Consider the following 14,586-nt stretch of genomic DNA (forward strand, 5'->3'; position numbering starts at 1 on the left):
TGTGTGTGTGTGTGTGTGTGTGTGTGTGTGTGTGTGTGTGTGTGTGTACACATACTCACTGGCACATTTGTTTATGCATCCCTGTGTTCTCTGGAAGATGAGGGGCCTTGCCGTTTAATGAAAGTCATAAGGCCATGGAAGTATCGGTAAAAATCCTGGCCTTAGCGCACAGCAGAGTACAGCTTCCTGACTGCCGTCCCAGTGTGGAGAGACCAGAATAATTATCTACGATAAATAAAAGCTATTGAACATTCTTGAAGTAGAAGGATATATTCCTTCTGAAAGAGAATGAGTCTTGAAGCTCTGTACCTATAATCATTAGCTATAAAGAATTATTTGTGACCAAGTTTATATACCTATATATATATTAGTTACGATACTAAACCCTAGATTCAGTGTATATAGTTGTCCACTAGGTATTAAAGGATAGAAACCAAATATATATTCTTGGCACATGGGATATTTAATGCAGTGGAATGGTTAGCCTTAAAAACAGACAAAATTGTAATTATTATTTTGCGAGGGGAATGCTAAAATACAGGATCTAGGAAAGTAGGTGGAGTGGGTAGAGGGAAAAAACCCAAATGTGAGAAGGTAATCAGAGAGGGAAGTGAAAGGACAGGAAAGGCCAATGTACCCTACTTAGCTCTTTTGCCCAGAGATCAACCCAATCCCAGGGCACTCTTCCCCGTAGGCAGTCCCCTAGGCCAACCCTCCTCCCAGCAGAGAGGACAGGGTAAGAGGGAATGCGGGTGAGCTTATTTCTCACACATTCCACCAACTAGAAAGTCACCCGGTTGTGGACATCTTTGTGCAACAAATGTGTCATAGCGAAGCTTATCAGTCTTGTTAACGAGGTAATGGAGCTGCTCAGGGCAGGAGGAGAGCAAACATTTGGGATCTATTCTCTGCCAACTACTTTACACATGACATCTCAATGAACCGTCACTTATTTATTATTTATATTTGTATTCAAATGTTTTAAGTTGCAGAGATGGTAAATGAATATACGCTCATTGTAACAAGAAATTATATATGAACCCAATGTACACATGAGACCGCTGAGATTCAGAGAGGTTATGTGGTAGAGGATGGATTTGAAACTAAGCTGTACCTCCTTATCTTAAGAGCCTCCTGAATGACTTAGCTAAGCTATGGATATTTTAAGGTGGAGTGAAAGTAGGGCGTAGAAGAAGGGCTACTTTTGTAGAACAAGGATAAGGGGCGAAGGGCCGTGAAGATGGGAACACCAGTGCTACTTAGACCATATGCTAATGGCCAGGTCCTTCAGGCTTCCTGCTCCTGGCTTCCTTGTGCGTGTGTCCCGGTAATAATCCTTGCTTGTTTTGTGGATCGAAAGAGGTAATAGAAAGGAGTTTTTACACTGTATAGTAGTATATGTTAATACTGCTAATAATAATGGAGACTGTTCGGCATTCATAAGGGTGAAAAGTGAAAGTGGAGGCTTTGGACAGCTGTTGGGCAATGTGTAATTGATATCAGGGGGAGAGAAAAAACACCCCCCAAAACTGAGAAGGAAGTTGGGAGTTACCAAAGATACACATCCCATACTTACCTGTGTTGCCCCAGTCCTTGTCATTTATCTTACAATTTTTTTTTTTTGCGGTACGCGGGCCTCTCACTGTTGTGGCCTCTCCCGTTGCGGAGCACAGGCTCCAGACGCGCAGGCTCAGTGGCCATGGCTCACGGGCCCAGCCGCTCCATGGCATGTGGGATCTTCCCGGACCGGTGCACGAACCCATGTCCCCTGCATCGGCAGGCGGACTCTCAACCCCTGTGCCACCAGGGAAGCCCTATCTTACAATTTGTTCACCAGATTTGTTCTCAATTTGTTCTCAGTTTCTTGATTGAGAGCCAGATGGAACCAGCCCAGAATGTGGTGTTAGGATTCACTGCTAAAAGATCATTAATCAGCCAAGAAGATAAAGGATTTCTGGGAAGACAGTTTAAGCCAGTGGGGTCAGTGGCATGGCCATGTGCAAAAAGAAAACTTCAGTCAAGTTTCAGTCATTTGTTCTTCTTTGAAAGTAAGTTATTTTTGAATTGGGTATCTGTAGATGTAAGGACACGTTTATGTCAAGCTGGAAGAATTTTGAAAACATTGTAATGTACTTGTATATTGGGAGAATCCACGTGGTCAGCTGGAAAAGAGACTCGAAAGTAGGAAGTGGTCTCATCTCAGCTTTACCACTATCCGGCTATTTTTAAAAAAAATTATTTATGCCTCTTTTCTTTGATTTCTAATGATCTGACATCGTTCCAAAATTCTATCCTGTTAGTTCTCTGTTTCTGATGCTGTTTTTAGATGACAGTGAATTGCTAAATATTTATATCTAAGCGTAGAACCCTCTCCTTCCCAACAGATTCCTGAGGAAATCCAAATCTTAGTGGACATATAGTGAGAGAGGTAGAGTTTTAAGGTTTCTTTTCTTTTCTTTCCTTGGCATTTTGCCTGATTTTTTTTGCACTACGCGGGCCTCTCACAGTTGTGGCCTCTCCCGTTGCGGAGCACAGGCTCCGGATGCGCAGGCCCAGCGGCCATGGCTCACGGGCCTAGCCGCTCCGCAGCATGTGGGATCTTCCCGGACCGGGGCACGAACCTGCGTCCCCTGCATCGGCAGGCGGACTCTCAACCACTGCGCCACCCGGGAAGCCCTTGCCTGATTTTTAAACTTCACTCTGATTTCTTTAAAGCTGTGTTTATTGTTCTTGCTGGCATGGAACACTTATCGTGAGCCCTGTCATTATTTCATGGGGGAAAAAAAAAATTAAGCAACTGGATGCCTTCTAGAACTTCTCTGATGAGACTCTAATAAATTTTACCCCGTTTTCCAAGCTGACAGCAGTGCTCTTCAAGGCTCCAAGCCTTTGTCTGTGCTGTCCTGTTTCCTGGTTAGTATCTATAACCCTCTCCATCCTTGAAAACCAATCTCAAATATCACTTCCTCTGTAAAGCCTGCCAGAGAACTTCCACTTTTGCATTCATCACATTGCACCGTAATTGTTTGTTTACACATCTGTTTCCTCAACTAGACTCAGAGCTCCCTGAGGTCGGAAATCTCTGTCTTGTTCAACTTTGCAGCTTCCTGTTGGCTGCAGGGAAGTCCAGAGCCAGAAAGGTGGCCCACCCTTAGCAAGTATGTGACCCTTCAGGGAAGTTTTCCTGCCTCCAAGTTTGCCCCTTCTTCTTCTTCCCTTGGCCTTATCTATCTTATGTACTTCTAATTCCTGTTATCTGGCAGCATTGTTTATATCTTAGTAAATCATCTGAAAAAAATTTTAAACTTGGAGGGTTTAATAAGGAAAATATTCATCTGCGTATTCCTAGGGCTTAACATACAACTGGTACCCGGCCAGTACTAAGATACTCAATAAATGTATGTTTAATACACAACAAAATAACAGCAATATTTGAATGTTACTGTGGACTAGGCAGTTTATATGTATTCACTCATTTAATTTTTCCAACCTAGAAGCAGAAACTGTTTTTATCCTCATTGTACATGTAAGAAAACTGAGGCTCAGAAAGTTTAAGTAATTAGTACAGGTTACACATTTTGAAAGCGGCAGGGTCAGTATTCAAACAAAGATGATATAACAGGAAGAAGCTAATTCATTTCTCAGTTGAATCATCGCCAGGATTTCATAAATGAAAATTATGCATATTAATTGAATACGTAAGGACCACGAATGAGGTAAAATTTTGGGTTCACATACGAAGCATGTGTGGTGGGTTTTCCCTTTAATTTACAAGCCTATGTTTTATGGGAGTTGGGAAAATATCACCCAAGGGCTGCTATGCTCCTCGTATCTCAGGGAATATCGACAACAAGAGGCACAGAACTGAGCCACAGGAGTCTGTCTCCATAACACGTGTGCCCAAAGCAGCCTCTGAACCCCTTGAATGATGCAAAAAAAGTGTGGAATCAGCAGCAAACTGCCTAATCCTCATTTTAACCTGGGCCGTGCAACATAAAACATGTACCTTCAGTGATTTCTTAACTGACTGACTGAGTCATTCCAGGGATCCTGAGTTCCAGGGCAAGTGGGCCTTGCTGTGGAGAAAAGGCAGTAAGAGGAAAATCTCTTCCCCTTTCCTGCCCTCTGGGTCAACCTCCTTATTTCTCCAGCCTCATTAACGTTCTTCCACTTTGAAGTCCCCACTACTGTTTCAAGTCAATATCACTAGACTAGCTCTGTGCCTCAGCTCCCTCCTCTGCAAGATGAAGACAGTAATAGTCACTACCTCCCAAGGGAGGAGTAGGAAGGCACAGGGTGCAGTGAGATCTGTGTAGGGGCTGGAGGGGCGCCAAAGGAAGGAAGGGTGAGGTGGAAACACTAGTAGGGAAGCTCAAAAGATAAATGTGAGTAAAACAGAGGATGGATGGGGGACTGGTGGGAGAGATTTGGGCTATTTCAAGTAAGGGTTCTGACTTACAAGAAACCAGAGGAGGGTGGGCTGATTCCAAAGCCTGTGCTCTTTCTCAAGCAGCAGATGGAGAATGTGGCTCCTGTTCTCCTGATGCAAGTGAGACCACCACGGGAGTTGCTGGGAGAAAGAAAAGCTGACTATAATGCCAATTCTCAGCTAACAACCAGATTGTCACCCCTACTGCCTAGACATTCTCAATCTGCCATTGGTACAATGACATCATTATATAAGACTACACACATTTGAGTCACTCCTTGTATGTTTTTCTATGATGATCACGGATTCTGATCTGTGCATTTGTATATCTAATATTGTATTCAGAAGAGGGATGAATCTTCTACCCAGTACCGTAGATTAAAAAAAAGCAGAATGATCCTGAGTTACCCTTAGGTGGGGCAATGTTGGCTAATTTGTCACTATGCTGATGAGACATTCCCTGATGTAAAACTGTAGTCATAGACCTAGGAAGGACCTTGAAGGTCATATAATCTCTTTCTTGGCTTCTCAACCATAACAGACAGATAAGGAAATTAAAGCCCAGGCAGTGATTTGAGGACTTGAGTAACTGGGTGTTTCCATTTCCAGCTCTGTTGGCCATTAGTTGACCAGCTGACCATAGATGAATCTCTTAACCTTTAAAACACTAAAGCGGTACTTTCTGAGTGCAGTGCATTTAAAAATCTTTTAATCTTCCATCCCTGCTTTGTAAACAGTGAAGGACATGGACACGTGCTCTAGAAATGGCTTTGCTGTTTCTCCAGTGAGACAAATTTTCCAAAATACCATCTTCAGGTCGAGCAGACTGAGTTTGAAGGTAAGGCCAACTACATCATTCACCTCAGTGGCATCCACCTGGAATGGAGGATTTTAACTCCAGGGGAAAGATAGATGGTGACAGCCTCTGGCGCGCACACACACAGTGTACTGTGGTTATATCTGAGATGGATGGAAAAGCCCATCTGATCAAATTTACCTTGGATATATACAGCCCCCAGACAGTCATCCATTTTAGGTAACGAGCTAAACTTTTCAAAGAGAAGCGTCTCTGGGAAAGTTAACTCACTGTAGTTAACTTTTCCAGAGATGCTTCTTTTTGATAACCCCTCACACCTTCCTGTGACTTTGTTGGATGCAGATTAGAAGAACAATCTTATGTGTGACTGAGGAAAGGGCAAGCTGCAGTGGGGAGTTGATGCAAAGGCTCTGTCCTCCCCAAGGGCATCCCAAGGAATAACCTGATTATTTCAGGGAAGAGAAAGCAAGATTAAGGGAAAAAAGGAGATTGGAGAAGAATAATGGCCAAAGAGCTATTTTGCTATTTCCTAATGATAAAAATAGGATTACTGAGTTAGATAGGAAGAAACACCTTATAATTACATATTTATTTTTAGTTTTTTCTCCTACTTCTCTTCCCCCTCTTTCTTCTTCTTAGGAGACCTAAGTTACCATTTTCTAAGGAAAATCTCTGAGTCCCAAGTGACCAAAAGCTTTGCTTTGGCTGAAAACATGCATAGAGGAAGTTAGTTATGAGTTCTAGCTTCTGAGGACAAAGACATTTGTTGGGGCCTCTTTCATGCAAAAATGATTGAAATTTTTTCCCCCTATTTTGAATAGATTTAAAAAAGAGCTTTATTGAGATATAATTCACATATCATACAATGCACCCATTTAAAGGATATTGGGTTTTGGCCTATTACATTATTTTTTTTTAATTGTAGCAAGATATATACATATATGACATAAAAGTTGCCATTTTAACCATTTTTAAGTGAATATGGAATGCAGACTTTTTAAATCATCTTTTACAGGGGAATTCTGTGACTTATCTCTTGCTTATAAATATGAATCTGAAAAGAAAAAAATATTGAAATATAGAAGACCAGTTGAAAAGACCTGCTAACATGGACTCTTCTGTAAATGAACAGCAAGTTATTAACTGTTCTTAGGAGACCCCATCTGTGGCTCCCAGAGGCCTTGTAGATCCCAGACTCCCCCCAGCACCATCTGCCCAGAAATACTGCTCCAGGGTCATTATCACAAAAAGGTAAGTGTTCAGAAGGCGAGGGTTTCTCACATCTTCCCAGCAACTCTGGCTTGTTAGAATGTCGAGAAAGCTCTCCAGGTGATTCTGATGTGTGGACCTGGCTAAGAGCTGCTCTGTCATGTGGTTCTGTTACTCAGATTGTTGACTGCCATTATCTGAGGCTTCCTTGGTTCAAGATTTCACAGTAGCATCATTTTCATGTTTTGTCCATGTTTTTGGTTGAAAATAATAGTAGCTAACAATTCCTGAGCACTTCCCAGGTGCTGTCTTAAGTGCTTCACATGCATCATCTCTTGTGATTCCCACAACAAATCTGAGAGGAAGAGGCCCTTATTATCTCCTTTACACAGACAAGGAAATTGAGGTTTGGAAATATCTAGTAACTTTCTGGCCTAAAGTCAGGTCATATAGCTGGTAAGTGGCAGAGCCAGGACTCCAACCCAGGCCCCAGCCCTGGTGAATAGAGACGCTAGGCCAGGAGGACAGATCACAGTAAGGTCCTTGAGTTGTTCCACGTAAGCCCCTGCTGTGGAAAGGTCTCCAACATCAAGAGCTGAATCAGGAAAGCTCTGAGCCAGGCCAGCCCTGAAATGATATTCCTACCCTCCAGGGGCTTTCAGTCCAGGGCGAGAGAGTACAAGGTAGGCTCTAATAAGGTCTATAATAAAGCTACCAATAAAGTAAGTTGGGGAAACTTTTACAATTTAAATTTCTTAATAGCTGGATGCATTTTTGTCCTAGATACAATGATATGCAATTGAAACGGACCAGGGTGAAAAGATACACACTATGCAAATCATTTTTTAAAGCTTCTTTTGTATTTTCTGATACTTCATACTATAGTAGCTGCTGAGCTAAGAGGCCTCCAAGGTCCTGCACTAGCTTTGAGAAAACGATGCTTGCTTCACACCCAGAGCAAACATGCTGGTCCGTCCAGTGCTCTTGTAATTAGTCTGTTTACTCGGAACACTTGAGCCGAGTTTACAGGGCCACTAACTAAAGCCTCCATCACTTAAGGGCTGTGTACCTCTCCAGGAGAGATGTCAATTACTGCTTTGCAAATTCTATCAACTTCTTGGCAAAATGGCAGTCAGCTGCCAATGTGAACACAAGGTGAATCATGTAACTCAAGAAAGGTAGAGGAATTTGCAAAAGCAAACTTCCAAAGAGCTAGACATGCCTGCGAGCATTACAGCCTTTGGTTCCTTCATCTTTCACATCAGCCAAGTACATTATGCTCAAAAAAGATATTAATCCTTTTTAGGTCCCTGACCTGTGTATGCCTGTCTAACTTTTCTCTTTTTGACATTGTTTGCCTCTATCTTTAAAAAGTGCTGAAGCATAAATGCTATTCTAAACTGTGTTACTTGTGAAAATACTTTTAAAATTATTTTTGCAGCCCAAAGTAAAGTCAAATAAATTTTTGCTTGTGTTACTTAACTATGGATTTAGAAGCCAGGGGTGAAAAAGAAATAATCCAGGATAGGTATTATGTGTTAACATAAAATGGTTAGGTTAGCAGAACATCAACATCTGTGTTTTTCAAAGTGTGGGCCTCACACCACCTGCTTCAAAATCTCTTTTAAAAAACAAACAAACAAACAAACTCCACCCAGGACTACCTGAACTCAACTCTCTGGGATAACTATCTGCGTTTTTAATCAGATTCCCATGATTCAGTAGTGTACTGTGGATTTTTCTCTTCTTTTCTGATTATAAATGACATGCTGGAACATTCACAGTTCTGGCCGGTCACGTTTTTCCCAGTGACTGTGCTTGCTGCCACAGTGAGGGTTCCTAACTTTTTGTCATGGACTCCACTGGGAGTCTGATAAGTCTATGACTCCTTTCTTAGGATACCATTTATACATGCATAAATAAAACACATAGGATTACCAAAAATCAATTATACTGAAACGCAGTTATCAAAGGAAAAATGTAATATCTGCCTTTTTAAATGAATATATAAAATGATAATACTGAATGGTAGATGTAATAACTACCAACATTTCAAAGCTGTGATGAGCATAAATGAAAATTTGATAGCCTTAACAATTGATGTATCTGTGATTGTATTAATGAATTCTATTTCTATTACTGGTATTGCTAATACCACTGCTTTATTGCCTACATTCAAAATAGAAGGAAATGCTAAAGATTAGTTAGAGGTTAGCAAAAATAAAGATGTGATTTTTTTTTTCCTCATCAGGGAGTTCATGAACTTAAGATTAAGATTCCCCTTGTCAAAAGAGGTAGATGGTAGTCATGTAAAAACTTCTGTTGCTTCCCAGTTCAAATATGTCACTACTAAGAAATTTCTTCCTAATAAATTAGAGAAAAAGACTATATTAAATATAGCACATGGCAGGGCAGCAGACACACAAAGATGCTACTCTTGTTTGCCCTAGAGCAGTGTGGGATGCCTGACCTCTTACTTGCCCACCTTACAGACTGATTGTGTGAAGTTGCAGACAGGTGTTGGATGTGAGATTTGGTCACCCCTCCAGGCAGCTTTCCCTCCTGGACCGTTCATTCTCCAGATCCCTGGAACAAGCTTCCTCCATGGCTTCCCACACTGAGTTGGAGAGGGTGAAAAAAGACTGCTTACATTATGCTGGTGGAAGATTAGTCCTGGGCCCTGGAGTTGTGAGTCTGAAGTTGGAGTGTGAAATAAACCATGGGTACATTTATCTTAAAACCTTCCCCCACAGCTCCATCGTTTCACGATTTACCCCAAAGGGCCATTGCTGTGGGTGCTTCACCTCACGAAGGGGAATGAAGTGCTGAGAGCTCAAAGGATCCATCTTCTGGGTGGACACTTGGGTCTGTCCCCACTCGGCTCCCATCATGGTGCGGAGTTGCTGAGTGAGTGTAGGTCCTTCAGTGTGACCGCTACTGATTAAAGTGACCCTTCAATGACCTCCTGATGGTGAGGTCACTCACCTGGGGCGGTGAGGCACACTGAATTCGGTGTCAGGAAACAGGGTTCCAGTCCTGGAACTGATACTGACAGACTGTGTGACAAGAGCAGCTCCTTTTCTATCTCTCTGCCAAGGGTTCCTCAGCTAGAGTCAAGAGAGTTGTATTAGGTGACCTTTGTATTTAGTGATTGTATTGGTCTTCTAGGGCTGCTGTAACAATGAATCACAGACTGGGCAGCTTAACCAATGGAAATATCAATATATTGTCTCAGTTCTGGAGGCTGTATGTCTGAATCAAGGTGTTGGCACAGTTGGTTCCCTCTAAGGGCTGCGAGGGAAAGGATTTCTTCCAGGCCTCTGCCTGTGGCTTGTGGATGGCCATCTTCTCCCTGTCTCTTCATGTCATCTTCCCTCTGTGTGTGTCTCTGTGTTCAAATTTCCCCTTTTTATGAAGATACCAGTCCTGCTGGGTTAGGGCTCACACTAGTGACCTCACTTTATCTTAATTACCTCTGTAAAAACCCTCTGTCTTTATAATGTCCCCTTCTAAAGTACTGGGGGTTAGGACTTCAACCTGTGAATTTGGAGGGGACACAATTCAGCGCATAACTGTGATCTTTTGGGTCTTCTTCATGTTAAATGATCTTAGGTATGGGCTAAATGTTCAGCTCTCCTAGGTGTAACAAGTGATTCTGACACTTTCCTACAAGAGCCAAAGCACTGGTTCCTGACGCACTGAGAGGAGATGACCCATTTTTGGCAGGTCTCTGCAGTGGCCTGAGGAGACTTGTGGGGAAACTCATTCCTCACCCCACAGAGAAAAGGCTAGAAAACTGTGACTCTCCTTTGGGAAATCAAACAGGGGAGCCAGGAGGGGTAGCGCCATCGTCGCCAGAGGCAAACTGAGAAAATCCACCCCTCCCCCCCCCCGCCCCGCCTCCCCACCCCAACAAAGCCAGTTCCAGCTTGGCTCAGGCTCTCTGTGCGGAGGGAGAGGCACAGGGTAATTACTAATGAGTAATCTTCCCAGCCCAGGGGAGGGTCGTGGTCCCACCTGACCCACGCCCTTGCAGCACCGCCTTAGATACACAGAGCCAAGCAAATCTTCAATTCAGAAGAGGAGAGACATCATGGAGTGAACAGCTTTCACACGCTTACTCTGGATTTCAACAGTAAATTGCTGGGTGTTCTCATAGTGTGTTATTTACTCTGTGGCACTTTATCTGTGTTTATAAACTATCTACTTGGTTTTCCTGCCAACTTCAGTGTGGGATAATTGAAATTTAAAAAAAAGAAAGAAAGAAAGAAAGACACCCAGTGCCAAAGTCTGAAATTGTCATCTGTAAAACAAAATAAAAAGGCAGCTGACTTTCCAAGCTAAAACATGTACAATCTGATGTAGAACAATTATTTTTAAAACAAAATCCAAAGGAGAGTATGTCTTCTAATTACCAAGGGATTTTGAACAATTGAGAGAAAAATATATAATATCTTATGGTGATTTTGATTCCATTAATGTTTCCTTGTTACCTTAGATATATACCACCATCTATGAATGTGAACAATTATCTAAAATTTTATTACAATGAGGGAAAAGCAATTTTAAATCTATTTGGAGCTGTGAATTTTCAACTTCTAAATTTTTACGTTAAAAATTTATCTAAATCTCTGTGTCAGGCATGCTATTTTTTCCTCCCACAAATAAGATGTCACTCTGCTCTGTGACGTGCTTCTTTATCTTAGTTTTTTCTCTAAATTGAATTCAGTGATTTTGCTCTCATTGGGGCTCTGCACAGTCTGGAATCCAGCTTGATCTTCTACTTCATTTCATAGCTTTTACCCTTGTGTCAGCTTCTGGGACTGTTGTTTTTTTTATATACATATATTTATTTTCATGCTTTGTTTTTATGTTGCTCACAGAAAATGTAGCTGTCATTTACATATCCAGTCATCTCTTCTTTTTACATCTTTCTAATGTTCACTTCCTGAACAATTTTCTGCAACTCTGCTTTACTTGTTAGCCACTTTAAATTTTGACTGACCTAGATACCTCGATTGTAAGCGCCTCAGGGTAGGGATCTTGTCACTTGCTGTTTTATAAGGTGTTCCAGAAACTTCTTACGTGAGTTTGAGTTATCATGATACGCAAACCACTATAATTATAATAGATTAAGAACCTACGAATGCAGTATGTCCTGCAGATAACAGCTTGGTTAGGGTGTGGTCAAATAGTATGGATAGTCAGAGGTCGGGAAAAGGATTAAGCCAAAGGAAAGCTGGACACAAATTTACTGAAAGTGTAAGGGAACCCAAACCTCTTGCAATGTGGCTCTTAGTGCCAAAGAGAAGCTGCTGGTAAACTCTCAAGCCCTGGAGAAGACTTGTACTTTAAGAGGCATGCAGAATAGGCTACATGAGAAAATAGAAAGCCCATGGCTGCTCACTTGGGGCTTGTTGGAAACCGGAAAAGAAAAACTATTCCTCGAGTACAGAAAGTCAATGAATGTTTTAAAAATGTGGTGGTAATACAGTGCCCTGCTTGGAAACTGATCTGACTAGTCCATGACCCAAATGAACTTCTTTCCTGTCTCTATATTGTTATGGCTATGATCGGTACGTCTCCTAGGAGCTTGGAAAGTGACAAGTCAGATGTTTGGAGATACTTCTTCTCTAGTGTCAGGTCACTTCTGGTCACTTCCTCATGGGCCTTATCAAATCAACTGAACAGCTATCCTCAAAATCTCCATTAGGTATCTGGGGAATCAATATTTACAAATATCGAAAGTTGCCTTCTTCATTCTCTTTCAAGAAACAAAATGAGATAAAGGAATAGAAAATTTTGAAAAATTTTGAAAAATTTCAGAGTTAAGAAATTTAAAAACTAATGTTTATGAAAAAAAGAAAGCCCTCCTCATAGAGATTGCCCATGGGGACAGTGGCTTCTGGGAAGCCACTTTCTGGTTACTGCCTCAGGGCTACTGCTGCAGCCACCCTCTGGGAGCATGGTACGGAGTGTGGATCTCCATCAGATCTCCAAGGCCCGGAGAGCGCAAGTATAAAAGAGCTGTTCAGACACTGGGGCTAGGAGGCCAAGGCAAAGCTTTGCAGCATGTTATTTGGCTGTGTAAATGCTCCTGAGCCTCAGTCTCTCCTGAGGCTCCCAAGCTTGTGAGCAATTAAAGGGGTGACATCACAGGGTCTGGAGGGGCTATCACCCAGGTCGACTCAGGGAACAGAAGAGTTAGTGACCCCTCACAGTACAAGCTGACCTCCTGGAAAGGAACGTTGGCAGCCTCTGCAGAGGTCTAGGGAAGATCTCTCTCTGGAGGAACAAACAGGCACAAGAAGACATAAAGGTGGCAAGATGAAGGACGTGAACATTCCAGCTTTCCTGGCAAGCTTTCTGAGGTGACAGGGGTGGATGAGATTCACTCAGCAGATCTGGCAAATCTCCATGGTGCTAGCCCCTAAGGGGCTTTAGCCCTCTCTTTAAGGCAGCCTAAAATAAAATTAAAATAATGTAGGGTGTTATGGACTGAATGATTATATGCATCCCAAGTTAATATGTTGAAATCCTAACCCAATGTGATGGTATTAGGAGGTGGGGCCTTTGGGAGGTAATTAGGTCATGAGCGTGGAGCCCTTATGAATGGCATTAGTGCTCTCATAAGAAGAGAGCTTGCTTCCTTTCTCTGCTCTCTACCATGTGAGGATATGTACGAGAAGACAGCTGTCTACAAGCCAGAAATAGGACTCTCACCAGACCTGCTGGCACCTTGGTCTTGGACTTCCTAGACTCCAGAACTATGAGAAATAGATGTTTGTTGTTTAAGCCACCCAGTCTGAACAAAGACATAGAGTATGCCCAGAACACTGTGGGAAAATGTATGCGGGTAGTTCACAAAAGGATGAAAAACTAACTTAATATCTTTGGGGACAAAATGAGCATGATTTAGTATCAAAACTGGTACAAAGACCAAGGAAACCCTGATTTAAAGTTTTTCTTTTTTATTGTCTTTCTAGGAATCTTCCCTATCATCTAAGAAGGTCCTTAATTAATCAGAAAATGTACACTCTGAAAACACTCCATGGAATTAGTAGTTTTGTTATCGTTTCTGACTCACTTTATACATAAACTGTAGCATCAAGAGTGTCAAACAATGGGACAGTGTTCTCTCACTATAATCAGGCTTTGCTCTCTCATATCAAATATTGCTAATTAAATTTTTTTTTCTTGCCATCTTCAAGGTTGTTTGTTACATAATTTCTTATAAAATAAGCCAAAAAGCTCAGTTGGTATTACTTTATGTCTTTGAAATGAAATCTAAGGAAGTGTAGTTTAAAATTCTCAGTTATAACTGTTAAAATAGAGATTAAAGCCACTGACCTCAAGTGACCAAACAGAAATTATTATTTTTTTATTTTATTTTTTAAAATTGGAGTATAGTTGCTTTACAATGTTGTGTTAGTTTCTGCTGTACAGCAAAGTGAATCAGTTATAAGTATACATATATCCCCTCTTTTTTAGATTTCCATCCCATTTAGGTCACCACAGAGCATTGAGTAGAGTTCCTTATGCTATACAGTAGGTTCTCATTAGTTATCTATTTTATACATAGTAGTGTATATATGTCTATCCCAATCTCCCAGTCTATCCCACCAGCCTTCCCCCCTTGGTATCCATACATTTGTTCTCTATGTCTGTGTCTCTATTTCTGCAACCAAATAGAAATTATTAAAATTAGAGTTATATTAAGATATATTACTAAGAACAGTTTAAATACAAAACTGTCACAATTTCTATATCTCAGTTTCTAAAGATATTTTGAAATATTTGATGATGATGACATCTTTCATAATTTAAGGAGACCTTAGTAGATAGGACTGTTATCCCCATTTGTAAACCTATTTGAAACTTATGTGTTTGAAAGAATTTTTTGTTTTGTTTTTTTACTTAAATCAGTTCCTCTATAGATGTTTCTAAAAGAACTCAAAGCAATACTGTTTATTGCAAAACTTTCTTATTTTCTTTGTGTGCACCTGCTGTTAGATTGGGCAGAGTTTAGAAAACTCAAAGCTTGGGGATCCAAGTAACACAGGAGGTTTAAGTTTGAAGTGATGCTTATTTGCAATATTGTGACCTTTTCAGGTGACATATACTAAAGGTA

General features: G+C 41.3%; 1 long non-coding RNA gene across 1 annotated transcript in view; it reads left to right on the top strand.

The window, feature by feature from the left end:
• The window catches only part of LOC113610280 (uncharacterized), a 336,551-nt gene that overhangs the window by 105,195 nt on the left and 216,770 nt on the right, over nt 1–14,586 (top strand). The window contains exon 6 of the long non-coding RNA XR_003429020.1: nt 6,262–6,497. This is a non-coding gene — a long non-coding RNA (uncharacterized LOC113610280). The remainder of the gene's footprint in view (nt 1–6,261; nt 6,498–14,586) is intronic.

This window comes from Aethalodelphis obliquidens, unplaced genomic scaffold, assembly GCF_003676395.1.
Source record: "Aethalodelphis obliquidens isolate GAN/ISIS:26980383/991018 unplaced genomic scaffold, ASM367639v1 scaffold3, whole genome shotgun sequence".
In the NCBI taxonomy this organism is placed as follows: Eukaryota; Metazoa; Chordata; class Mammalia; order Artiodactyla; family Delphinidae; genus Aethalodelphis; species Aethalodelphis obliquidens.